Genomic DNA, 27072 nt, shown 5'->3' on the forward strand with positions numbered 1-27072 from the left:
GACTCTGTGATTTAGAGCCATTGATTTAGCTGTATATCTATAGAGAGAGAGAGAGATAGACTCAGTAGGAATGATAATTGTGAAATGATTGATTCCAGTGCACCATTTTTCTAACCTAGTTTTTAAGTGTATCTTTTTGCTGTGAGCTTGTGTATGGCCATGTAGCTGTTACCACTATTACCACTATCATTATTAGTCTTTGCCATTTCCATCAGAGAAGCAATGGGAAGCCTCAATCAGGATTGGCTTCATTGTGCTCATGTTGTGTAAACATGAAATGATTCTAATTCTGAGGAGCTTCCTATCTAATTTTAAGTCGTGGCAAAGACATCAAGAAACGACGGTCCAGAGAAATGTGAGGAGGACAATGGCAACAGTGGGTTCTGTGACAGGGCAAGTTAAAGGGTACGTCTAGACTACCGCGTTTTGTCGACGGAAGTTTTGTCGACAGATACTGACGACAAAACTTCCGTCGACAAAGAGCGTCCAGACAAGTTGAGTTCTGTCGACAAAGCAAGCTGCTTTGTCGACAGAACTCCGTAGTCTGGACGCAATGTTACAGGCAATAACACCTTCTGTCGACAGAGTTCTGTCGACAGAAGGTGTTATGCCTCGTAAAATGAGGTTTACCAGCGTCGACAAAACTGCTGAGTTCTGTCGACGTTATGTCGACAGAACTCAGCGGTAGTGTAGACGCTGGTATAGTTTTGTCGACAAAAGTCCACTTTTGTCAACAAAACTAGGTAGTCTAGACACACCCACTGGCTTGATAAAAGGGGAGAGAGGCAGCTCTTCAAAAAGGAATAGCAAGGGCCCTGGCTAATCAGGGGCAGCTGAGACAGAGCTGCTAGGAAGCAATTAAGGGACAAGTGAACTGATTCAGGCTGCCACAGGACCTCTTTAAAAACCTTCCCTGTGGGAGAGGGTATGGGGAGAGTGGAGGAGGAGGAGAACAAAACTGATAGGAGACTCAGAGGAGCTGAGCAGAACAACACCAGCACTGCTAAAGGCTGAAGGGGGAGGTGAGGGGCTGGGGCAGGGAGTGTTTGGAGACACCCTTTCCCCAAGTGGCCAGAAGAGGACTGTTTACTCTGCCCCGACTGGCCCAAAACATCGGCCCCAACACTCTGTTGTTTTGCTGAGGGACAGAATGTCAAACACCAAAACAAGATGAGTAAGACTTGTAACATGGCCCTTAAACTGTAGGATAGTGGGCAGAACAGGGGTCTCGGACCCCGGAGTGGGACTGACCCTGCCACAGTACATATGACCGATCATGTGTGTGGTTACATGGATAACAACATGATGGATCCAGAGAGTACGTGCAATAAATACACTGATCCATCAGATTGTACCATGTAATCTAACTACATGTTCCCACCCACAATCCTCTGCTTTTCCTCATTTTCCTTTCCTTTGTTAACTCATATTTAACCTCTCATTTCCATGTTGTCTAGTTTTTATGGCTTCTTATCAGTTTTATTGCAGAACTGCTAAAGATATTGCCAATTTTGTGGTTTCTGAGAACACTGCTAGACCATCAAAGTCCAAATGGAATTGTCAAAGGTATTCCAAATTTTAAAATGTTTGAGTTCCTTGAAGATTAAATTTAACATTGAATTTCTTAAAGTTTCTAATTTTAATGTTTGTTTTGTAACCACAATGTTCTCAGAAGTATTTTTATTCTATCTACTTCTCAGGTTTATTAATTCTGAATGTTTTCTAGTAGGAATTTCCTTACTATTTTTAAATAGTGACAAGATGTAGTGTAAGAAAATCCTATTTCAACAGACACTATGGAATGAGAGGAAAACCCCTTGCTCTGTTTCCATCTAATTTATTTCTTATAATCATCCCCATTTATTATCCTGAAGAGGAATTTCGAATGCTTTAGATCCCCTAAGGCAGTGGTCTCCAACCTTTTTAAGCACAAGATCATTTTTTTGAATTTAACTGAAATCCAGGATATACCTCAAACCAAAATACCCTTGCCCCGCTTCCTTTTTGCCCCTTCTCCAAGGCCCTACCCCAGCTCACTCACTCCCCCATCCTTCCTCCCTTTCATCAGGCAGGGGCAGAGGGTTGGGGTGCAGGTTCTGGTCTTGGGCTAAAGGATTTAGTGTCTGAGCTGAATCTGGGGTTGGGTTGCAGGAGGGGGGTTAGAGTACAGGCTCTGTAAGATAGTCTGGGTCTAGGAGGGGCTCAGGGCTATGACTGGGGCTTGGGGTCCAAGAGGAGGTTTATGACTGGGGTAGGGGTTCAAGAATCAGGCTCCACCTGGGCACTGCTTATCACAGGTGGCTCCTGGGTGGTGGTGCAGGGGACTAAGGCAGGCTTACCTCTGTCCTAGCCCCACACCACTCCCAAAAGCTTCCAGCAAACTCCCTCCATTCCAAGACATGTTGTGTCCCCCTCCGTTCTATGGTGATAGACTACAGGGGGGGAGAGTGGTCATCCTGACATTAGTGCACCCCTTCTCTCCTTTCCCTGCCCTGCACAACAAGCGGGGGAAGGTGGACAGCTCCACGGAAAAGTGGGGGGAGGGGCAGCTGAAGTGCCAGCATTTGATAGCCTCTTGGCCAAACCAGTCAAGTTCACCCATCAGAAGATCCAAGATCTACCAGTAGATCCCCATCTACTGGTTGGTGACCACTACCCTAAGGACACAAGTAAGGAAAGGAATGGAGATGGAGTGTCTAGCTGGGCTAGCATAAGGGTGAAATGGATGGGATATGAAGAAATAAAAAGAGAGGCAAAGTCATAAGGTCTAGATGAGTGAATATAATTCCAACTAACTTCAATAAGCTAACTGCAGTTCACCAACTCATAGCAGGTATGAATTTGAATTTTTGAAGTAACCTTTTCAGAGTATGTTAGAACACGTGCAAAAGGTGAAGTTCATAGAAAAAGGGTTACTTGGGCCAGGTGAGTTAATATTGTATCCCAATGAAATTGAAGAATTAATCAGCATATAAAGCACTGCTAATCAATTCAAATAAAATAAGATCTGGCTTTGTTTTTGTGCCCTGAAATTAAAACCACACGTTTTTTGTTTGCAGGTGGAGGAGGAAGGCTTAGGGGAGGAAGTCAGTCATCTTTTACATACTGTTCACACTTTTGCATATCCTGGTTATAGCTGGGATCCAAATTGGAAATATTTTAGGAGACACCATTCTAGCCAAACCTTTGACACAGCCTTGAGGAAATACTAGAAATCTAATAATAAAAAAGCCAGCTCACAACACACTTACAGCGAGATCACCAAAATAGATAGGTTTACATCACTGCAGCTCAACATTAACCTTTTAGATGAGACACTGAACCTAACTTCTGAAGTTCAGTGATCACTAATTAAATCTACTCTATTTTCACCAAAGCTAAGAGCTCCTGACAATGAAAACATAGTTCATTTGATTACCTTGCTAACACAGCCCAACACGGTGCAACAAGTAGCTTTCTTTCATTTCAGATTTCCCACACTCCATCCCACACTTAAATTTCTTAGGGGTATTGTCCTACCATCCCTCCTCATCTATCTGCCATGAGCTCCTGCTCCCAAAATGGGTTTAACACAACATTACCTGTAACAAGCTTAAGTTATTTCACGATGAGTGCAGGAATAAGGGTGGAGTGGTATATGGTGTATTTCCACCCTTATGTCTGTGCTGCTGCTATGGAATATGGTTCCTGGTGCTTGTATGGCAGCCTGACATGTGGTTCAAGGAGGGCTTCACACTGTCATACAGGAGCTGCATCTGGCCAGCACCCACAGCCCTCCCATAGCTGCCTCCAGCAAGCAGTGGAAGGAGGGGGAGAGAGCTAGGAAGGCAAACCCCAGCAGTAAGCTGGGTGGGTGCATAATCTGGCTCAGTGTGTTTCCCCATGTGTTATCTCTCTGCAGGGAATGGATGGGATAGGGGCAGGTAGGCACCAGCAGCAGCTCTGGTTAGGATGGTGCTCACTCTGCAGAGCTAAATGAGTGCTCCAGTCCTGCTGGAAGTGCCAGGGGAAAGAGCAGGTTTTTTCTGGGACAAGTAGGGCTGTTATGGGTGAAAGGGAAGAGAAGGTAGGTTGACCCAGACCTGCTCTTTACTAAAACTCTGTCAAATAACAAGGCTGTTCCAAGCCCCCGGCCAGCTGAATCAGAGAGACAAGCATATACTCTTTCCCCTCCTTCAAGACCCTCTGTTCCTCCAGCCAACCTCAGCTGCCCATTGCAACACACTCTGATGGGAGCCTGCCCCAATGAGATCAGAGCCTGCCCCGACCATTCCCCACATGGCTTCTACAAGGACAGTTCTGTCCCAGGCACCCACCCCTGCTGCTGCTCCCACCAGAGGCGATACCTGAGACCGAGTGCTTCAAGTTGCAGCTTGGCTATGTGGTGTTATTTTCTCCCTCCCAAGTGACCCTGACTTGGCTGACTGCAATGCTGCCCCTCTGTAAGCCAACCTAGCTGGCCACATGTAAGTTACTTGTGGGATATATCAAATGCACGCTCATCAGCACATCTCCCTGGGCTATGGCCCTGGTTAAGGGCCTACAGTGTCTAAACTATATCTCTCTGTTTAGAGGAAGTTTCACAGATGGTCTGAACAAGCCTGGTGACCTTCCTAAGGCAGTAGAGTATTAAAAAAAATAAGCAGAGCACAGATCTTAGAACAGGTGGCATTAACCTCAAAACAGAGAATTTGTTCCTTAGAGCCTTCACCTCCAGAATAGCCATGACTTGATCATGAAGGCCTTTAATTCAGTTTGGTGTGTTTGGTCAGTGTCTGCTTTCAGCCACATGCAATATAAAGAAGCACAATCATCATTATGCTCGGAGCATGTCTACACTGCAATAAAATACCTACACAGGTGGCCAATGTGAGCTGACTTAGGCTATGGGGCAATAAAATTGCAGAGTAGACATTTGGACATGTACTGGATCCTGAGCTCCAGGCCCATGGGAGGTGGGCCAGCAAGGCTACGGCTACACTACGCACTTTACTAGAAGACGCAATGCAAATGAAGTGACGATTAGCATTTTCTCATGCTTCATTTACATAATCTCTTCCGGCCCATTTTTGCACAAGAGGTTTTTGCACAAAAAGAAGCAGTGTAGATGTTTTCTTTTTGTGCAAAACCCCCTTTTTGAGCAAGATCCCGGGGCAGGCATAAGGATCTTTCACAAAAAGGGTTTTTTGTGCAAGAAGGAAAAATCCGCACTTCTTGTTTTTGCGCAAAAACCTCTTGCATGAAAACGGACTGGAAGAAATTATGCAAAGGAAGCATATGAAAATGCTAATCCTCTCCATTTGCATTGCCTCTTCCAGCACAGCGCATCGTGTAGCCGTATCCTAAGAGTCCCTGAGCCCGAGTCCCTGAACCCAAGGCCCTATATTCTATACAGCAGTTTTGGAGCCCCATGAGCTCAACCCAATTGAGACAGGCCAGCTGTGGGTATTCTATTTCAGCACAGACATACCCTACATGTTTTTTTTCCTGATCATGCTTTTGTTGTTCTATTTGGTGTGTAAGAATAGCAGAAATCTATGCCAGTCTTCCACAGAGCAGGAGGAAAATTCAGTAGCTTTCAAAGCCTTCATGTAGCACAGAATGATTTTATGGTCTAATGGACAGCTAAAATGAATTCTAACTGACATGGTCTTGCCAGGATGTTTTCCCTACTATACAAGGAGAGACTACGGCAAGTAAAATACTAGAGAATTAGCATTTTCTTAGTAACTCTGGCCTGATCCTGAAAGTACAGATGTCAAAAGTTACACTATTTACACCATTCAGTGGATGTCAAGAGATACACTATTTACACTATTCAGTGTTTAATTTAACCCATTGAATCATGATTTTTAATGTAATCAAGCCCTATGAAATCACATGCAATGTGTGCTAATCATGTGTAGAACAAGTAGCTTCCAACAAAAATTCTTCTCTAACATATAGAGCCCTGGGCAGATCCAAGATTTGTATCCATATCCACATCTATATACACAAAGATGAGCTGTGGATATCCACATCTGCACCCGCATGTGGATATCCGAGACTATAAAGTGGATATCCATGCAGGGCTCTACTAATATGACATAAGTGACACTAGTAACAGTATCATTTTACAACACAGCTGTCATTCTGAGCACCCCAATTTTCTACACAGAGACACTCAGAAAGCCAAGATGAAAAAGACAAAATCTCCCTCTGTGACTTTGAGAGAGATTGAAAAGTGTTCCAGAAAGGAGGAGAGGCAAAAGTAAAAGAATGCTCCCTGTGGAGAACCAAAAGAAGGCCCTGACGGGAGAAAGTATGAGAAGAACGGAACAAAAGGTATGTTTGTTTATTTAAGAAAAAGACAATACCCTTCTAAGCCCACCCTAGCACTTCCCTTGTTTTGTCTCACTTATAGTTGAGTTTTCTTTTCCCTAGCCAACCAGGAAAAAGATCTCATTCAATCTATAATTATCCAGCTATAAACCAATCACTCTATTCTGTCAAAACAGAGAGTCCACTCTTCAAGGAAGCACTTAGTATGCAGAAATTGTACATCCCATCTCAAGTTCTTTTGCATTTGTATTTTCTCCATCTACAGATCTGTCTTTGCTTTCTAAGTGTACTTAACCTTTCATATTATTCTGCAATCAAGGACCTATACAATGTCTTTACGAACTCGTCTATTCATCTATACTGGTGCTTTTGTATATAAAGTCATAAGAAAGAGAGATTGAAGTCTCATAGTTGGTAGACAGTAGGACAATTGTGATAACACCTACACAGGCTAAATAAGTCCCAACTCATCCCATTTTTGCAAGCCCCACACACATTGCTCATCTGCTTGTTATGGCTTTTCTGTTAGAATGTAAACTCTTTTGGGGGCAAGAATTCTTTGCACAGTATCTAGCACTATGTGGCCCTGACCTGCCTCAGGGTTCCAGGCACCATCACAAGAGAAATGCTAAATTATGAATAGTGTATTTTAACTTTCCCTCTGGACACTGAATATTTTTTTCACATCAGACCTGACCACATGCAGCTAGTGATAACTCAGTCTGTAATAACCAAGAATTATAGAGTCCTAATTTATTTCCTTCCCTTCAACCTCTTCACCCCTCCACCCCCACATAGTTTTCTTATGTAGGAAGAGAGAAGAGAAAAGCCATCACACGGTCACATATAAAATTGCTCTCTGATTGCAGTATGATGTTCTTTTCTTCAAATTAACATAATTTGCCTTTGTTCTTTGAAAAGAAATGTATGCTTCCTTTTAACTTTGATGCCAGAGCTCTTACATACTGAATCAACTTTTCTGAAGTTATAGTATGAGAGTGCGCTTGCGTCCGGAAAGAGCATCTGGTGTGCTGGCATTTGGCTGTCAAGTGCCTTTTGAATATTCTCTCAGCAGGATATCTGCAATTTAAATACCTCGTTATAGTTAATAAGAGTTGTCAAAAAGCACATTAACATACTTTAGGGATTAATTCCCAAGTTCACTAACTCCATGTGTGTGAATAAGGCAAGCCCCAACATGAGCTGTGTGCTCCCAAGTAGATACATCTTTTATGCAATGATGGTTAAAAGTAGCAGAAATCATGTGAAAAAAATTAAAGACACACTTCAAAAAGTGGAAGAGCTATTAAAATGATGCTCATTTCACACTACGAGTGACAAATGTATAACAACCCTACTTATCCAAACTCTGGGTAACAAACTCCCATTTTATTGAAGTTTGATTATGTCTCCCGAGAATTTCAGAACTAACTTACAATGCGTGGTGCCTGCAGCTATGTAACTATTACCAGCGTTTCTTTCCTGCTCCATCACAACTTTACATTTCTAGCTTCTGTTAGTTTGGCGTGACCATTGTCAGTTTCCAAGGACGTTAAAATGTAGTATGCTACAGAGAAGGGAAAGCACAGGATCGTCTCAGGAGACTATAAAGAGTCAGGTCATCAGTTGTGCACATCCATATCGGTCAGTTTACACCAGCCGAGGGTCTGATCTTTACATATATTTTAGGGGAGTTGGGGCATAATTAACAGAAGGAAAACCCAAAAGCCATTCAGATTGAAACTGGTTGATTCTGTCTGGGATAAAATAACATAACTGATGTAAGTCCCATCACTTAATCCATACAGGAAGGTGCTCAGATCCTATAGTAATGAAAGTAAGAACCTAGTGGTACTAAATCAGTAAGAACTCTGACCAATGGGTTCTGAAACAAATTGCTCAGAAAGTGAATCAACTAAAGAGGGGATGGGGGGATATCTTCTGCTTTAAAACAAAATACTTGTGGTATGGGGAACTGTCCTTTCAAATGCTTCAGGGGTAGCCAAGTTAGTCTGTACAGGATTAACTTAAACAACAAATGATCTGGTAGCACTTTATAGACTAACAAAACATTTAGATGGTATCTTGAGCTTTCGTGGGCACAGCCCACTTCTTCAGATGACTGTTCATCTGAAGAAGTGGGCTGTGCACATGAAAGCTCATGATACCATCTATATGTTTTGTTAGTCTATGAAGTGCTACCAGACCATTTGTTGTTTTTTAAATTTGTCCTTTCAAATGTTGCTTGGAAAGCTAAACCAATTCTGCTGGAGGGGCATGACAAAAGCCTCCTTTCTGGTATGCAGAGGCAGTTGGAACTAGTCACTGAATAACAAGGATCTCTTTTAAACACTCTGGACCAGAGTGGTCACTAAACACCACAGTGGTCACTGCAGACATATAGAACCATAGAACACTAGAACTTGAAGGAACCTTGAGACGTCATCAAGTCCAGTCCCCTGCCCTCATGGCAGGACTAAGCACCATCTAGATCATCCCTGACAGATGTTTGTCCAAACTGCTCTTAGCTAAGAACTCCCCTTTCCTCCACTGTTCCCAAAAGGGATTAACGCAATGGGCGTTTGAATTCTTTGTTGCTTTCCTTCCCCTTCACACCATGATTCCCCCAGGGCAATTTTTAGGGAGCCACCCTGAAAGAGCCTTGTTTTGAGCTGTTAACACTGAGTAAAAAAGGACCTCCAATGACCCTTTCCCCTTTTCCTAAGCAGTGATCCATAGGGAAAATACAAATGCATTCTCGGGGCAGGAGGTGCTACTGAGAAAACAGACTAAACCCACAGAGGTCTGGGAAACTGACTTGGTGCCAGAGTTCTGACTGGGGACAGCTAAAAAGCTAGTGACAGAAGAGGCAAGGAACCTTGATGCAGGGCCAGCTGCCCGGAGTTAGCTGCTCAGCTAGCCTTTGTTTCAGGGCAAGGGTGTGGACATACTGGATCAGCATGGAAGTTTAATGATTTAATGCACAAGACTCACTGAAGTCAAAGCTTCCTTGCATAGGTGATTAACACATATGAAGAGCTAGGTTCAAAAGAATTCCTTTATTGAACACAAATTAAGCATTGCCTAGATATGAAATGCTGCAATTTATAATATATTCAGTACACCTGCAGCACTTCATAGACTAGATCAGGTGCTCCAAGTGTTAAAGGATGTCTGCTATTTTAATGGGGTATTGATAAGAGAAGCAGGGAAGGAGGAACATAAAAGGATTCACACGTCACACAAAACTAGCTGATGCTTCACCACTTTCTTGGGTGGGAGAGTTGTAGTTTGAGTCCATATTCTTCCATTTCAGTTGGCTTACAGCTTCTTTCCTACACTAGGTTTAGGACTGGGTCCCTGCAAAGCTGGCTGGCTTCTCCTATCCAACTGAGCTCTGTATCTGAAGGCTATCCTCACCCCTAATCCAATTTGAATAAATGGGATTGTGGTTTTTGTATTATCACAGTATGAAACAAAGGACTATGCAGTGGCTGATAGTGCATATTGTAATTAAAAAAAAACACTGACTTTAATTATAAGGATTTGCAATTTTCAGAGTCTAAGAAATAGCCATTCTTCTTGGTCAGCTAGGAGACCAAAGTGCAGGCTAAGAATAAGTTCACAGGGGCAATCTAAATCAATTGGAATGCTCACTAATGGATTCCCTGTAAATAATATGCCAATGTTCAATCTCTAGAGTAGATTTATAATGCTGTAACTGCATGTTGAGAGTTACATAAGACTGGAATTAATTGAACATTGACTTTAGTGCTCTAGATGAAAATTTATGGCTAGAATATGAGATTAATATGAATGATTCATGTTAGTAAAATAATGACTGTGGAATTTGACACATGGGCTTTTTAATAAAGATGATTTTTTCTTCTTAATGTGGTAAAGGTAAGCTGACAAACCACTCTAGAAAAAACACATTTCCTGTAAAATAGATGCACAACTATAGAAGTTGTATGAAGGCTACTGCCATTAGGCCAGATTCTGGTCCCTGCTCCAGCAAGGGAAGAGAAAAGCCCTGAGGTGGTAAAGCATTTCTGGAAAGATACGTAAGTAGGTATGGATATAGTCAAGAATTTTCTAACAGTCTTTCTTCCTTGTCTGAAAATATCATTTTGTTGGAATCAAAATTGTTAACAGGAAAAAAAATCAGTTTTTATAAGTCACCTGCTTCAAAAAGTTTGTTGTTGAAAAATATTTTGATTGATCATCATGTTTTTTTTATTGTCATTTAACAACAGTTCTTGAGATGTAACCTTTTGTCATAATTCAGGATGAAGCAATGCTTTAATATCTCAAAAATTCAAATGGGATGAGAAAAAAATTTCTACCTCCAACTAATAGCAGCCCCACAGAGCTATATGGATGTGGTCGTAGCCACAGTTCCAGAAAGATGTGCGAAAATTGAACAGAGTCTAGAGAAGACCAACAGAGTGATAGTCTTTAGACAACTTGACTTATGAGGAAAGATTTTAAAAAAACCAAATAAACCCTGGATTTATTGAGTTCTGAGAAAAGGAGACCTAGGGAGGGGGAAAAGGAGGAGAATGGAAGACATGGATAATGGCCTTCAAATGTGTTAAGGGATGATATAAAGAAGATCATGATTAATTATTCTCCATGTCCACTGAAGGTAGGACAAAAAGTAATATGTTTAATTTCAGTAAGGGAGACTTAGGTAAGATAGAGAGGGAAAACTTTTTAATTATAAGGCAAGTAGGTTCTGGAATAGTCTTTAGAGTGAGGTTGTGAAATCTTCATTACTGAATACTTTTAAGACCAGTTTAAACAGCACCTGACAGGGATGGTCTAGATTTACTTGGTTCTGCCTCAGTGCAGGGGACTGGGCATGATGATTTTTTAATGTCTTTTCCAGCCCTAATTTTTTATGGTTCTCTGATGAAAGAAATTTTGGGGTTTTGGGTTGCTTTGCTCATGAGAGCCACAAGGTTGCTGGAGTGTAGACCACTGGGTGGGAGCCCAGTCTTAAATTTTCATGAGTGGTTTAGCTGTGATATTCACTAACTTTAAAAGGAATTGTACAGCCAAAAACCTAAGCACATAGGGGTGTGCAGGTGCAAAATTTTAATTAACGCCATCAGCAATTATACGATTTTCTCTGATCTGTATTACAGACCTCTTGCATGTTCTGCACACTGCTCATCTGAACAACTCCCATAGATGTCAACATGAGCACTGCACATAGAATTAAAATGGAATGTGCAGTACAAACCGTCTGGGTGGATGGGAGTGAAGAATTGCCCAAACAGACTGAAAGGGCTCCATTCCAATTATGCAGAGGCTGGAGCAAAGGAGGGAGGATAGGGCATCATAGGGAGAATTAAGCAAGATTCTGCTCTTATTTATTGCTGTTTTTCACAGATGTAATTCCACTGAGCTACATGGGTGTATATGAAAAACAGGCTCATTATGGCTTTTAAAACATAAAATATGAAGTAGTAGGGACTGCAGAATGAGTGGAGAGAAGGAACACACTGACCAGAAGGTCTTGTGGCCCTTCTCCAAGAGCTATGCAGCATTTCTCCATCCCTCTCCCCCATAGAGCACAGACATGATGGAACACTGGGCTTGCCTAAAACCCCTCTGAGGCCGATAGCTTCACTCTCTTGCATAGACTCCAGCACGAGCACTCAACACACATGCTCTGTTATGGATGTGTTGTATTGCTGGGGCAGAAAACTTGGAGTTCTCTCAACAGCAAAGCACATCTGCACTGGAGCAGTCATAATCTGACCTTAAATATCAAGTGGTTTGTCTCTGGCAATTATGAATGCTGAGATAAAAATAGGAAAGAAAATCTGTTTGTCGGGAACTCATGACAAAGCACTTCTCAAAGGATACTCTTAAATTATGTGAGCACAAATAGACAAGACAACTTAACTTCAGGGACGTTACTTTTTTTTTTTTTTTAAGAGAGATTTACAAGGAACATTCACTATTTTAGGGGGCAAAATGGATCTAGAGTGGTGTGGGGGAAGGGTGTCAGAATTAAGTAATACAGAAATAGCGGTAACAAAAACACTAGACTTAGATTAATTTGTCTGTCTGGGGAATACATTAAAAAAAATTCAGAAAATCCTTAAGCCCAGAGAATAACCATTAGATATATTTAGTAGGCTTCAATTTAGATAACAGTTGATGTTAACTTTCTGGACATCTAAAAGTAACCTTAATGATCTGCTTTCTTTATAAGAGAGGAATAAATTAAGTGTGTGTTTTTGAAGAGGTACTGGAAACACTTTAAAAAAAATCTATACCATAAACAAACTATCTGATCATTCTAATTTCAACTGTACCATTTAAAAGTACAAGTTGTACCTCCAAAATCTGGGACTCTCTGGACCAGCAACATTCGTGGTCTGGCCAGCTGAGCGAAACATCAGGGTCAGCAGCCCAGCTGGGGGCAGTAGGGGACTGGGGTGGAGCTCTTCAGAAGCCCTCAGGTGCACAGGGCCAGAACCTCCTGGCTTCCCCAAGTTGTGCAGGCCAGGGCTGAAGCCCTGCGGCTCGCCCTAGCTGTGCAGGGCCAGGCTGGGGCTGCACGGGGCCAGGATTGGAGTGGCTGCTACTCCCACAGCTGCTCCTGGCTGCACAGGAACAGAGTCCCGCAGCAGAAGCGGGAGGGGGGGGGGGGGAAGCCTGCTAGCAGCGGATAACGGGTTTGGAGGCCAGTGGCAAGAGACCTCCCCTCGTCTGGAAAATTCTCTTGATTGAGACTTGTCAGGTCCCAATGATGCTGAACCAGAGAGGTCCAATCTGTATCAGTCTTTAACTGCCCTGGATGATGCCCTAGAAACAGTGTTCTATCCTGGTAAATATAGTAGATATCTAAATACAAACATAGGAAGTCTAACACATCAACTTTTGCAGAAATTATTTTCCTCTTCCTATACCACATCTCCTATCTCAGTGCTAAGTATGAACAATAATTTAGCTTGCCTATTCAGTAGTAAGTCAGTTATGCCACCAACACATTGTCTTTCTATTCCCATAATTGTAAGTATTTAAGTGGAAATATATTAGGAAGAATATGCCAAGTCCTTTTACTTTGCTTTCATAAATAACCCTTACAAGGCCTATTTAAATTAACAAGTTAAACATATAACTACAATACACTGTTCCTCTCAAAGCTACATAGCAGATCTACAGAGATACTCATCTTGGCTATTTCTGTGGTTTCCTCGGATGCTAGTGCTTGGAAAGATTTTTTGTTAATCATTTGCTTTGTGACTTTGTATAATAGTTGGCAGCTAAGCAGCTTGTGTGACTTCTATCATATCTACAGATATGCAGCCCAAGCTCAGTACAGAGGAGAGTTGAAAACATTTGCCAGTAAAGATTTGTTTCATGCTAAAAAACCCACCTGGTATTCTTCAGCACAAAATGTGTGGTACAAGACAATTTTACATCACAGATTTTGTGGGATGGTGGCAATTAAAATTAAAGTGACAAAATAGGTATACTAGTCCACTCAGCTACCAGATATACTTTCATGACAAAGTGAAATAAAGACACACACGAGCAAGTCATTATATTAGCTGTTCTTTCCACCTTGAATTGGAGCTATATACAGGATCACACAGTTTGTCTAGGACTCCCCATCTGGGGCGCCATTTCAGATTTAGATAGGGGGGCGAACTGTGTAGGGAGGCCTCTCACCTGTGTAAGGTGGGGCTGGGTGGGGCACAGGGAGCGCTGCAGTGTCTGAGGAGGGTGAGGAGATGGGTTATAACCTCTCACCTATGTAAGGTGGGGTTGGGTGGGGGACAGGGAGTGCTGGGGTGTCTGGGGGGGAGAGAGTAAGAGCATGGGGGGGAGCAGATGAGGACAGCAGCTTTGGCAGTATTACTGAGCATGCTTGGAACAAACCAAGCAGAAAATTGGGGGGGGGGGGGATTCAATTTGCCTTGCCCACACACATCACCTTTTTCTAGGAATACTAAGGCACTGGAAAACTAGGGGCTTTTTGGACAGATAACTTAGCAATTAGCTGACAGGACCACTATCTAATTCCTATATAAAAAAGAAAACTTAAATAAATAGTAGATCCACTCAGCTCTAAAATTAACATGTTCTGACAACTTGTAGAAAGTCACTTAAGGGACATTGGTTAGCCTTAAAATTTTAGTATACAGTCTTACTGTGTTACTAACTAGAGAGAGAGGATTCCTGGGTTCTATCTTAGCTCTGGAAGTGGAGGGCATTCTAGTGGGTTACAGCAGGGGGCAGCTACAATTGGGCTCTACATAAGATCAGAATGGCCATGCTGAGTAAGACCAATAGTCCTTTTAGCCCTGTAACCTGTCTTCCAACAGGGGCTAATGCCAGGTGCTTCAAAAGTCATCAACAGAAGAGACAATCATCAAATGACCCATCCCCTGTTGCCCATTCCCAGCTTCTGGCAAAGGACCTTTCCTGCCTATTCTGGCTAGTAGTCATTGATGGATCCATCCTCCCTGAACTTATTTTGTTCTTACTGTAACCCTGTTAGTTTGGTCCTTTCCACCATCCCCTGGAAAAGAGTTCCATAAAAGTTGAACTCGAAGAAATAATTTGTTTTAAATCTGCTGTCTATAAATGTAATTGAGTGAGCTTCTTGTGTTATGTTAGTGAAGGAGTAAATAACATTTCTTTATTCCATTTTTCTACACTATTCATGATATTCTAGACCTAACATATCTCCTGACCCTTTAGTCATTTCTTTTCCAAGCTGAAAAGTCCTAGTCTTGTTAATCTCCCCTCATATGGAATCTGTTCCTTACCCTTAAAAATTTTTTGTTGCCCTTTTTGTACCTTTTCCAAATTCAATATATCTTTTTTTTAAAATGGGGTGAGCAAATCTGCATATAGTATTCAAGACGTGGGCATACATGACTTTATACAGAGGCGATATATTTTCTGTCTTATATATTCCTTTCCTAATGATTCCCAATATTCTATAATTTTTTTTAGTTTTTACACTGCCACTGCACAGTGAGCAGATGTTTTGAGGGAACTATCCACAATGATTCCAACATCTCTTTCTTGCATGGTAACAGTTAATTTAGACCCCATCCTTTTTTATGTGTATAGTTGGGATTATATTTTCCCATGTGTATTACTTTGCATTTTATTAACACTGAATTCCATCTGCCCTTGTGTTGCTCAATCACCTAATTTTGTGAGATCTCTCTGCAACTCTTTGCAGTCTGCTTTGGACTTAACTATTTTGAGTAATTTTGTATCATCTGCAAATTTTGTCACCTTCCCTCCCCCCCCCCCCCCGCCCATTTATCCTTTTCTCAAGATCATTTATGAGAAGTTTAGCACCTGTGCAAATGCAAATCCCAGCAGCACAACACTCATTGCTACTCTATTCCACACCCCCTTTCTTTTAAGTACCTGGCAATGTTTCCATGATGAACTAACAATCCTTCAATTGCCTGAGTGCCCAGCCCTTTGTTATTCTTAATCACCTGCCTCCCTTTTTTTATAACAAACTCCTTGCCCCAAAGGCAAAGCTGCAAAGTAGCTGAAACTCATGTTACATTTAAGAACTGCCTCTGGAGTCAGGGCATGCAGCTTTAAGCAAACCTCACATATAACGTCCAGAGGTTCAAAAATAGGAAGGAGGCTTCCTTGGCACCCCATCGGCCACAATAAGACAAAAGCTCACAGAATTAAGTCACTCCCTTCCCCACTTTGAAGACCATACATTTTGCCACTGACTTCATTTGAGCCAGGATTTAAACATTAATGTTTTATTTTCCCTGTTCTTGGTTATATTTACTGTACACAGAAAAGTTATATTACACTTAAATTAACCTGAAGAGCAAAATCAGTCTGCCCATTCTAATAACATCTTTTGTTTGTTTAAATCATTCGGGAAATGTATGTGTGCATGCATGCACTCCAATTCTTACCTGATGTAGATTCACAGTGAGTTATTTGCTTGAAATGGACAATTTTATTGTTATTAGTATTTGCAAGCAGCTCACAATAACACTAATCATTTGACCTGGACATCGCTATTTCTGGAATGCCACAGTCATGAAAAAGTCTAGAATTTATGTTCTAGGAGAGATAACTTAAGTAATATCCACTTTTGCTGGTTGGCCAAACTGCTTTTTTTTTTTTAAGTCACAAAATATTATTTCAGATACATTTTTTACTGCACTCAGAGCTACGTTGCATTCTGATTCATGGGGAACATACTGTAAGGAAGAGAACCTTGGTCCTGCTAGAGACACCTAATTGTTCTATATGTTTTAATGTATTTTATTATTTTTAATTAATGAATGATGCATTTACTCTTCCTAGAAAACAATAGTCTTAATACAATGAACTACAGAGTAAAATTTTCAAAATACAAATACAATTTTGTTACTTCCCAAATAATCAAGTAGAAAACCTGTCTGGCTACTGCTGTTTATCATCAAAGTGTCACACTGATATAGCATTAAAATATTAGTAGTCCTGTAGCACCTTAGATACTAACAAAAACATATATATATATAAGCATGAGCTTTCATGGGCAAAACCCATGTCCTCAAATGAGAATGGAGGGAAAAAAAGATATAGGATGTAACTGTTTGAATCTGACTACATAAGAACCCCTCATCGAAGGAGGAACCAGAATTTAGTTTTGGGGAAAAATCAGTTATGATACAGGGCAGCCCAAATTGTACAAATCAAGCAATTGAAGCACTGAAAATACTCTTTATTGGAAGTCCAACTACATCTATAAACTAGCAGTGCTTAATTAAAGATAGGAAACTATTGTCTGGAGATATGTTTCTTATTTCTATAGCCAGTGATGATCATTATGCATATAATTCAAGGGGAATTGTAGGGGATTGACCCCCGGAGGGGGCTTATGTCCGCCCCCTCAGTCACCAAAGCGTTGTTTGCCGCTGCCCGCAACTTACTCGGTATGCCCCGCGGCGGTTGGGGGAAGGGGGTCCGGGCCCGCCCTCGCTCCGGACCCCAGCCCAGGGCCCTAAGGTGAGGGAAAACTCCCCACCTAACAGGGGGGGTTGAGACCCCTAAACTCCCCTGCTCTCAGGGTCCACATCCCTGCCCTGGGCCACTTCTTCCCCCCCCGGAACCAAGCGGTTCACCTGGGTGTTCCCTCGGCCCCCACCCAGGGCCTCCAACACCAGCTTACGCTCGCTGGTCTTTGCGGGGGAAACGTCTCCTCGGCGTCTCCCCCTTTTGCCGGCCGCCCGGCCACTTTTGAATGGGCCGCCGGTCGCAGGCAGATGACGTCAGCCCCTTCGTCTGCCTGCGGGCCCTCCCCGGGTAGAGCGTCAGGTGACGTCCCCTTGACGTCACCCCGCCCTCGTCCCCCTCCGGCGCTAACTGCCGGCCCCGGCTCGTTACCCGGCCGGGGTGCCGGTTCTCCCGCTCCTGCCCCGTGCGCGGCCGCCTGTGCCGCGGCGGCTTCCCTCGCCCCCGCCCGCCCCGGCTCGTTCCCCGGCCGGGGCGCCGGCTTCCCTGCGCTGAAGCCGCAGGCGGCGGGCTGTGCCGTCCCGGGGGTTGAGTCCTCCCCCCCTCTTCGCGGCGTGCCGGCGACTCCCGGGAGGGGCGGGGCTACCCCGCCACACGCCTTCCCCCTTAAGTCTGCTGCCCCACTCGCCGTCTCTGTTTCCGAGCTCTCGGCCACGCGGGACAGCCAGTCTGCATTTCCATTGTTGGTCCCCGGGCGATGTATGACCCGAAATTGGTAGGGCTGCAGGCTGAGGTACCACCGCAAAATCCGTGGGTTGGTGTCCTTCATCTGCTGCATCCACTGCAATGGGGCATGGTCCGTCACCACGGTAAATTCGTCACCTACGAGAAAGTATCTTAGTGAGTCAATAGCCCATTTGAGGGCCAAGGCCTCCTTTTCCACTGTCGCGTACCCCCTCTCCCGAGGGAAGAGCTTGCGACTTAGATAGAGGATGGGGTGTTCCTCGCCCCCCTCCTCTTGCGTCAACACCGCTCCCAGTCCTACTTCGGACGCGTCCGTCTGAAGAGTGAAGGGCTTATTAAAATCCGGTTGCGCTAGTACGGGGGCGCTTACCAGCCGGTCTTTTAGTTCTCGAAATGCGCCCTCACAGGTTGGGGTCCACCTTACCCTTTCTGGTTGTCCTTTCCGTGTAAGGTCTGTGAGAGGCGCTGCTAGCGAGGAAAAGTTAGGGATGAACCGTCGGTAGTAACCTGCCAGCCCCAGGAACTGCCGCACCTTTCTTTTCGTGGTTGGGACTGGGTGGTCCCGTACTGCCTGAACCTTGTCTACTAAGGGTTTGAGCTTTCCCCTCCCCACCGTGTATCCCAGATATGAGACTTCGGCCCTCCCGAATTGGCACTTCTTTGGGTTGGCCGTCAGCCCTGCCTTCCTCAGGGCTCCTAACACGTTTGTTATGTGACCTAAATGTTCCTCCCAGGACTCGCTGAATATCACAATATCGTCAATGTACGCTGCCGCGTAGTCCTGGTGCTCTCGCAGGACCTGATTCATGAGTCTTTGGAACGTGGCTGCGGCCCCGTGCAGCCCGAATGGCATGTTCCTAAATTGATATAGCCCGAAAGGTGTGGCGAACGCCGTCTTTGCCTGGGCCTCGGGCGAGAGCGGGATCTGCCAGTACCCTTTGGTAAGATCAAGGGTTGACAGGTAGGTGGCTCTGCCCAGGCGTCCCAGTAGTTCATCTATACGGGGCATAGGGTACGCATCGAACCTTGAAATCGCGTTGACTTTGCGGAAGTCGATGCAGAACCGGGTTGACCCATCCGCCTTAGGTACTAACACGATGGGGCTTCGCCATTCACTACGGGATTCTTGTATCACCCCCCATTCTAGCATGGCCTGGAGTTCTTCCTTCACCGTGCCCCATAACTTTCGCGGAAGGGGGCGCATATTGTCCCTCACCACTCTGCCGGGTTCTGTCTCGATCTCGTGCTGCACCAGCGTGGTCTGCCCGGGTCGGCTAGTCAATACTGGCCTGAACTGATCGAGGAGGTGGTGCAGCTGTTCTTGCTTCGGGCCCGGTAGCTCCTCTCCGATCCTTACTCCCTCGATTTTCACCTCGGGCTCCCCCCACGGACCCAGCTCGATATCCGTGTCTCTGGGTTCAATTAGGAGGACCTCCCGCGGGTGCCACTTCTTCAAAAGATTTACATGGTAAATTTGCGTGTCTCGCCGGTTGCGGTCCACCCGTATTTCATAGTCTACCGGGCCCAGCCTCCTTATTACCCGGAAGGGTCCCTGCCAGTGAGCCAAGAGCTTGGACTCCCCACTGGGTAGCAATAGGAGGACTTGCTCGCCGGGCTCGAACTCCCTCACCTGCGCCTTCTTGTCATAGTAGGCCTTCTGCCCCTCTTGCGCCTTTCCTAAGTTCTCTCGTGCCCGGCCCGCCAGGGTATGGAGGGTCCCCCTCAGTTTTTGCACGTACTGGGCTGCCCCCAAGGCGGGGGAGACCGACGTTTCCCATCCCTCCTTTACCAGGTCCAGGATTCCCCGCGGCCTCCGCCCGTATAACAACTCGAAAGGGGAATACCCGAGCGATGCCTGCGGTACCTCTCTGACGGCGAACATCAGTGCGGGGAGCAGCTTGTCCCATTCCCTGGGGTCGTCTTGGGCGAACTTCCGGAGCATCCCCTTCAGCGTGCGGTTGAAGCGCTCTACTAGCCCGTCGGTCTGGGGATGGTATACCGACGTCCGGAGCTTCCGGATCTGCAAAGTCCTGCACAGTTCTGTCATAACTTTCGAGGTTAGGTTCGTCCCCTGATCCGTCAGCAGCTCCCTGGGCAGCCCGACCCACGAGAACAGCTTGACCAGTGCCTCAGCAATAGCGGGGGCCGTAGCTCTTTTCAGGGCCACCGCCTCGGGGCAACGGGTGGCGTAGTCTATGATGACCAGGATGTAACTGTGCCCTCGCCCCGATTTCTCCAGCGGCCCCACTAGGTCCAATGCCACCCGTTCAAAGGGGGTCCCTACTACTGGCAGGGGGACAAGGGGCGCCGGTGGGACCCGAGTCCCGGATGATCGCTGGCACTGTGGACAGGAGTTACAAAAGTTTTTAATCTCTTGGTACACCCCGGGCCAAAAGAATCTCTGGAGTACCTTCTGCTGGGTTTTCTCCGTGCCCAGGTGTCCGGCCCACGGGTGTTCATGCGCTAGCTCCAGGACCTTCCATCTGTACGGCCTCGGGACCAGCAGCTGCCATCTCTCCTCCCCTGGGAGTTCCCCTGGAGACACTCGATAAAGGCGGTCATCTCTTACCTCAAACCGAGGTCCGTCCGGTTGCTTGGGCGGGTCTTCTCCTGGGGTTTCTCCCGTAGTGCGCACCTGCTCCCAGGCTGCCCGTAGGGTAGGATCTTCCCGCTGTTGTGTAAGGAAGTCCCCCTCCTCGACGTCGAGTCGGGTCTGCCCTGATGCCTCAGCCGCCGGGGCCACCCCTGGGATCGCTTCTTCCCCCTCCTGTTCTCCTTGGGCTACCAGGGTCCCTTGCCCCACCTCGGGCTCTTGTCCGGGGTTCCGGCCCCTATCCCCCCGGCCCAGGAGTTGCTTCAGGCCGGGCCAATCCCGTCCTAGCAGGAGCGGGTATGCCAATCTTGGGCCAACGGCGACTATGCAGTTCCTTTCCACCTCCCCATCCCCTATCCGTACCTGGGTTGTGGGGTAGTAGTGGATGTCCCCATGAACGCATCGGAGGGCTATCGGCGCGCCCCGGGCCCGCACTGGGTATATCACATCCTTCCGGACGATGGTCTGCCCACACCCCGAGTCTAATATGGCCTCCACCGGGTTCCCATTGACCCATAGTCTCCGGATTACCTGCGCCACGCTAGCCGTCCTCCTGTCCGTGCCTCCCGTGCGCCGCTGCCCGAAGGTGCAGTCCATCAGGGTGCAGTCCCTTTTGTAATGGCCCTCCTGACCGCATTGGTAGCAGACTACCTTCGGGGCCCCCTCGGGCAGTGGGGCGCCCGGCCCCGTTTCCGTTGCTCGGTCTATCCTGGCCTCTCCCCCCGGGCGGCTCCACCGTGGTGCCAACCTTCTTGTCGGGAGGGGCCCCAGGGAGCCCCCGGATCCTCCTCCGGCGTGTTGGGCCCCTGCCGGCTTGGCCGTCCCTGTCTCGCTTCTCCGAGGTTCTCTCGAGGTTCCTGTGGCTTCCTTCCCTACCGGCCCCTCGGCGGCCAGGTAGTGTTCCATAAGGGTCACCGCCTCGTCCAGTGTCTCTGGGAGGTGCCGCCGGACCCACTGCTGTCCTTCGGCCGGAAGGATGCGGACATACTGTTCCAGTATCACTAGGTCGGCCACCTGGACCCCCGTCTTTGCCTCCGGCTCGAGCCATCGCATCCCTGCTTCTTTTACCCGCTGAGCCACTGCCCGCGGTCGCTCGCGAGGGTCGTACTTGGCCTCGCGGAACCGGCGGCGGTGGGTCTCCGGGGTGACCCCTAGTTGATCCAAAATGGCCTCCTTGACTTTAAAGTAACATAAGGCGTCGTTGGCAGACATTCCCCGGTAGGCCAATTGGGCCGGCCCCGATAGGTAGGGTGCGAGGAGGGTCGCCCAATGTTCTGGCGGCCATTTCGCAGCGGTGGCCACCCTCTCGAATGTTACCAGAAATGCCTCTGGGTCGTCGTCCGGCCCCAGTTTCGTGAGGCGTATAGGTAGTTGGGTGCCGACCCCCTCTGCCCCTCCGGTCCCTCCAGCTGCCCCCGGTACCGTCACTGGTGTCCCTCGCGCCATCTGCTCCTGCCGCTCCTGAAACTGGTTGAGGAGTTGTTGTAGCGCTTGCATTTGCTGCTGCTGTTGCACTTTCTGGGTCTCCGTCCACCATTCCAAGACCTTGTTTGCATCCATCGTGTCCTGCTAATCGATACCTTGTTAATTTCGCTTACCCCGCCCAGGCCCCCGTTCCGGGGCCTACTCTGCCCACATTCTCCACCACGTGTAGGGGATTGACCCCCGGAGGGGGCTTATGTCCGCCCCCTCAGTCACCAAAGCGTTGTTTGCCGCTGCCCGCAACTTACTCGGTATGCCCCGCGGCGGTTGGGGGAAGGGGGTCCGGGCCCGCCCTCGCTCCGGACCCCAGCCCAGGGCCCTAAGGTGAGGGAAAACTCCCCACCTAACAGGGGGGGTTGAGACCCCTAAACTCCCCTGCTCTCAGGGTCCACATCCCTGCCCTGGGCCACTTCTTCCCCCCCCGGAACCAAGCGGTTCACCTGGGTGTTCCCTCGGCCCCCACCCAGGGCCTCCAACACCAGCTTACGCTCGCTGGTCTTTGCGGGGGAAACGTCTCCTCGGCGTCTCCCCCTTTTGCCGGCCGCCCGGCCACTTTTGAATGGGCCGCCGGTCGCAGGCAGATGACGTCAGCCCCTTCGTCTGCCTGCGGGCCCTCCCCGGGTAGAGCGTCAGGTGACGTCCCCTTGACGTCACCCCGCCCTCGTCCCCCTCCGGCGCTAACTGCCGGCCCCGGCTCGTTACCCGGCCGGGGTGCCGGTTCTCCCGCTCCTGCCCCGTGCGCGGCCGCCTGTGCCGCGGCGGCTTCCCTCGCCCCCGCCCGCCCCGGCTCGTTCCCCGGCCGGGGCGCCGGCTTCCCTGCGCTGAAGCCGCAGGCGGCGGGCTGTGCCGTCCCGGGGGTTGAGTCCTCCCCCCCTCTTCGCGGCGTGCCGGCGACTCCCGGGAGGGGCGGGGCTACCCCGCCACAGGAATATACAATGGAAAGTCTCCCAATGACTTTAGTGAGCACTGTTTGGACATTAACCACTATTCTCAGACATTCAGTATTTTGAAACTTTCATCTTTCTTGTTGAATTTTCTGTGTTTAGAATCCACTACATGGTTTTTTTTTAGTTGAAGACAACCAGCTTCTATTTTCTGAGCACAAGGAATGTGAATGTAGAATAGTTTCCCCCCACTACTGAATAAAAAAAATACCAGGAAAATTTTTCTGATTTTCTCCAACCATTGATGGTTGACATTAATACACTTTTCATTCATTTTTAACCTGAAAAATTGGACTGGATTTGGCCCAAGTTATGACTGTTGGAAAACTATACACAAAATGTGTGATCTAGAATTCAATTAAAATATATATATAATTTTGGATATTTCATTGTTTTATACTTTCACAATTTATGTAACAGAGTCAGCAACTGAATTTTTCCACTGTGATAATTGTTTAAAAAGCATTACATTTCTATTTCAAATATCCTTACAAACTTTAGTTTTGTTGTTGGTTTTGACTTGCCCTAAGTGGAACAGGTATCAACATTTGTAGCAGCATGTACCTCACACAGGCACAGACACCAGTTCTGTTGAGCAGGAAATAGATACCCCAAATATTCCAAGTCATTTAAATAAATACAAAATTAAAACACTATTCATTAGGAGCTAGCTATGGTTGTATAAGGAGCTCCTCCTATTTGCCTGAATGAACACGGATCATCATTTGCAAGCTACTCCAGGATATATTACTGAAAAAGGAGCAGGAGAGGACAGAAGGCAAGACTGCTTGAGAGAAGAGTAGAGAATAGATATTGTATGTGTTTTCCAGCTGAATATCCAACTCATACCATAGAGCCCAAATCACAACACAGAACCGAAATGCTACAAAATGCACGTAATGAAATTCAGAGCATACACCTGTCCTTTTTTCATTCCACTATTTTATATTAAAATATCAGTTATTTATATTGCATAGTGTGTTTAATATTTTCTATTATAGTGTTCTGACATTGAAACACACTGATTCACCACTATTAAAACAAAACTTTTTGAGGGGTCCAAATCAACTTTTGTCAGAATTTTAATTCCATGGTAAATTTTGGATTCTTATTTGGAACAAAGCCAGAAATCAAAAGTTTCTTGCTGAATGGAAATTCAGTTTTCCAATCAGCTGCGTACTGCTTTGGAGCCCAACCCAACTCTGATTAAAATAAATAGAAATTTTACTGTTTACTTTGAGTAGAATAAATGCCCATTATTACCCCTTTATAAAATTCTCTCTTGGTCCATCTTTTCCATATTCCCGGACCAACTATTTAGAATGCATAATAGCTCTCCCACCATTTTCTCAGGCCTGTGTACCAAAATGGTATCCCTTACAAAGTTTACTGACAATTGTGGACGATAATGTAATTGCTGAGCAAAGCTAACTGTAGCCCCTCTAAGACATATACCTTTTTCCCTAACTCCACAACACATTCCAATTTCTGCTACCTGTAATGTGTGTGCATTCTGTTAATTAGCTTTGGGGAAAAAAACATACCCTGTAATAATGCCCTGATTTACTAGCTTACCTGCAAAAAAAGCCCCAACCCTACAAATTGTGGGACCCACGTAGCAAAATTAGAAAGCTCTGAACCTATCCTGTTCTATAGTCAAAGTCATACCAATATTCTAAATGATGATTTCAGCATGTGCATGCACATCACCTCCAATCTCTTTCCTGATCCAATTCATGTGCAAATTAGCAGAACAAAATTCACAGTTGGTTAACATTTTATTATAGCACCCGTCTACATAGTATTAAAAAACTATTTTTTCTTCTCATTTGTTTGTTCTACAGAGTAAGAACATAACATTACATCTCCTAGATTGTTATTTTTTATGAACAGTCACACAAAATGTGTTATGAATGTTTTAGCATGAATTTAAGGTAACCATTCTGAGAAGCTGGAATGATCATCTGAAGAGGTTCCTTCCCTACCTATCAGAGTGAAATTAGTTAGTGGTTCAGAAATCCAACAATACCTTTTTCAATGTTCCTTGCTTTGTTAGGACTGAGGAACTTCATATGACTCTTTCTCTAATTTACTCTGATCCTGGGAGGTTTCCTGATCAAAACAAGTCAGAGGGAAGAATTCAAATGACTTACTACCTTATTTAATACTAATTAAGAGACAATCAGACAAGGGGGCTTTTTTCTAACACTGCAGTTTAACAACAGCAATAGCAATAGCAATGACGTCTCCAGGCTTTCTCAACTATCTTCTCTCTTTCCCAGAAGGACAGTTACTAGAATTTTTAATACAATGTTAGAAACTATCAAACAACTGTTTTTTCCCCCTTTCATTTATAAAACTCTCTTCATCTAAAGGAAAAGGGAACATGAGAGATCCTTAAATGAAAGTCTTACTAAATACTTGACATTTCAGACTGTTTTTCCTTCTTTTGCATGTCTTTAGCAAAATGTGAAAAGGCTGTTGTTGGTATATTTGCCCTTGTACTAAGCTGACTGAAGTCAGTACTGCAAGCCCCAGACGTTGTTAACATTTGTTTATGGTTAGACAATAAATGGTTTCTAACAACACCTTTATCCCATTTATTCCATCTAAATTAGTACAACATGCCCTAGAATCTTACTATACAGAACCGTATGGCATGGAAGTTGACTAAACTTTTATGCCACACAGCCAGTTTTTACCAACAGAAACTTTACCCCTGATTCCATGACTTCTTAGTAACCTTAAGGCCCCTTGTGGGAGACTTTTATAGAGGCATTCTGAAAGTTCAACTCTACTTCATCAACTGTCTCCCTTATTCACTATTATGTTGACATGCTCAAGAAATTCTAGTAGATTAATGAGGATAGTGGTTAGTCACTAGTATCTAAACAGAATCTGTTCCATTGAAGTCAATGGGGATTTTGCAATAGATTTCAATGAGGCAGGATTTCAACCCCCCTTATATTATCATTCTCCTTTACTTTTCTGTTTCTCCTTATTACAGTACTGTTATTACTTAGTACTGTACTGTAATAAGGTTCACTTCAATAATTTTCAGGATTATTGCTAGGATTTTTTTAAGACCAGCCTTATCTCAGTCTGGATAAGGCCTGATCCTGGAAAAATTAGAGAGAGGATTTTCAAGGAATCCATTTTGAAGCACTTGGAAGAGGGGAATGTGATCAGGAATTATCAACATGGATTCACAAAGGGAAAGTCATGCCTGGCCAATCTGTTTAGCTTCTATAATGAGGTAACTGGCTCTGTGGATATGGAGAAGTCAGTGGATGTGATATACTTTGACTTTAGCAAAGCTTTTGATACGGTCTCCCACAATATTATTGCTAATAAATTAAGGAAATATGGATTAGATAAATGGACTGTAAGGTGGATAGAAAGCTGGCTAGACTGTCGGGCCCAACGGGTAGTAATCAATGCCTTGATGTCAGGTTGGTGGTTGGTTTCTAGAGGAGTGCCCCAAGGATCAGATCTAGGGCTGGTTTTGTTCAACATCTTTATTTAATGACCTGGATGAGGGGATGGATTGCACCCTCAGCAAGTTTGCGGATGATACTAAGCTAGGGAGAGAGGTAAATACATTGGAGGGCAGGGATAGGGTCCAGTGTGACCTAGACAGATTAGAGGGTTGGGCCAAAAGAAATCTGATGAGGTTCAACCAGGACAAGTGCAGAGTCCAGCACTTGGGACGGAAGAATCCCAAGCATTGTTACAGGCTGGGGACCAACTGGCTAAATTGCAGTTCGGCAGAAAAGGACCTGGGGATTACAGTGGATGAGAAGCTGGATATGAGTCAATAGTGTGCCCTTGAAACCAAGAAGGCTAATGGCATATTAGGGTGTATTAGGAGGAGCATTTCCAGCAGATCTTGAGAAGTGATTATTCCCCTTTATTTGGCTCTGGTGAGTCCAAATCTGGAGTACTGCATCCAGTTCTGGGCCCCCCACTACAGAAAAAATGTGGACGCATTGAAAAGGTTCCAACAGAAGGCAATCAAAATGA

The sequence above is a fragment of the Pelodiscus sinensis genome, chromosome 2 (assembly GCF_049634645.1).
Source record: "Pelodiscus sinensis isolate JC-2024 chromosome 2, ASM4963464v1, whole genome shotgun sequence".
NCBI classification, from domain to species: Eukaryota; Metazoa; Chordata; order Testudines; family Trionychidae; genus Pelodiscus; species Pelodiscus sinensis.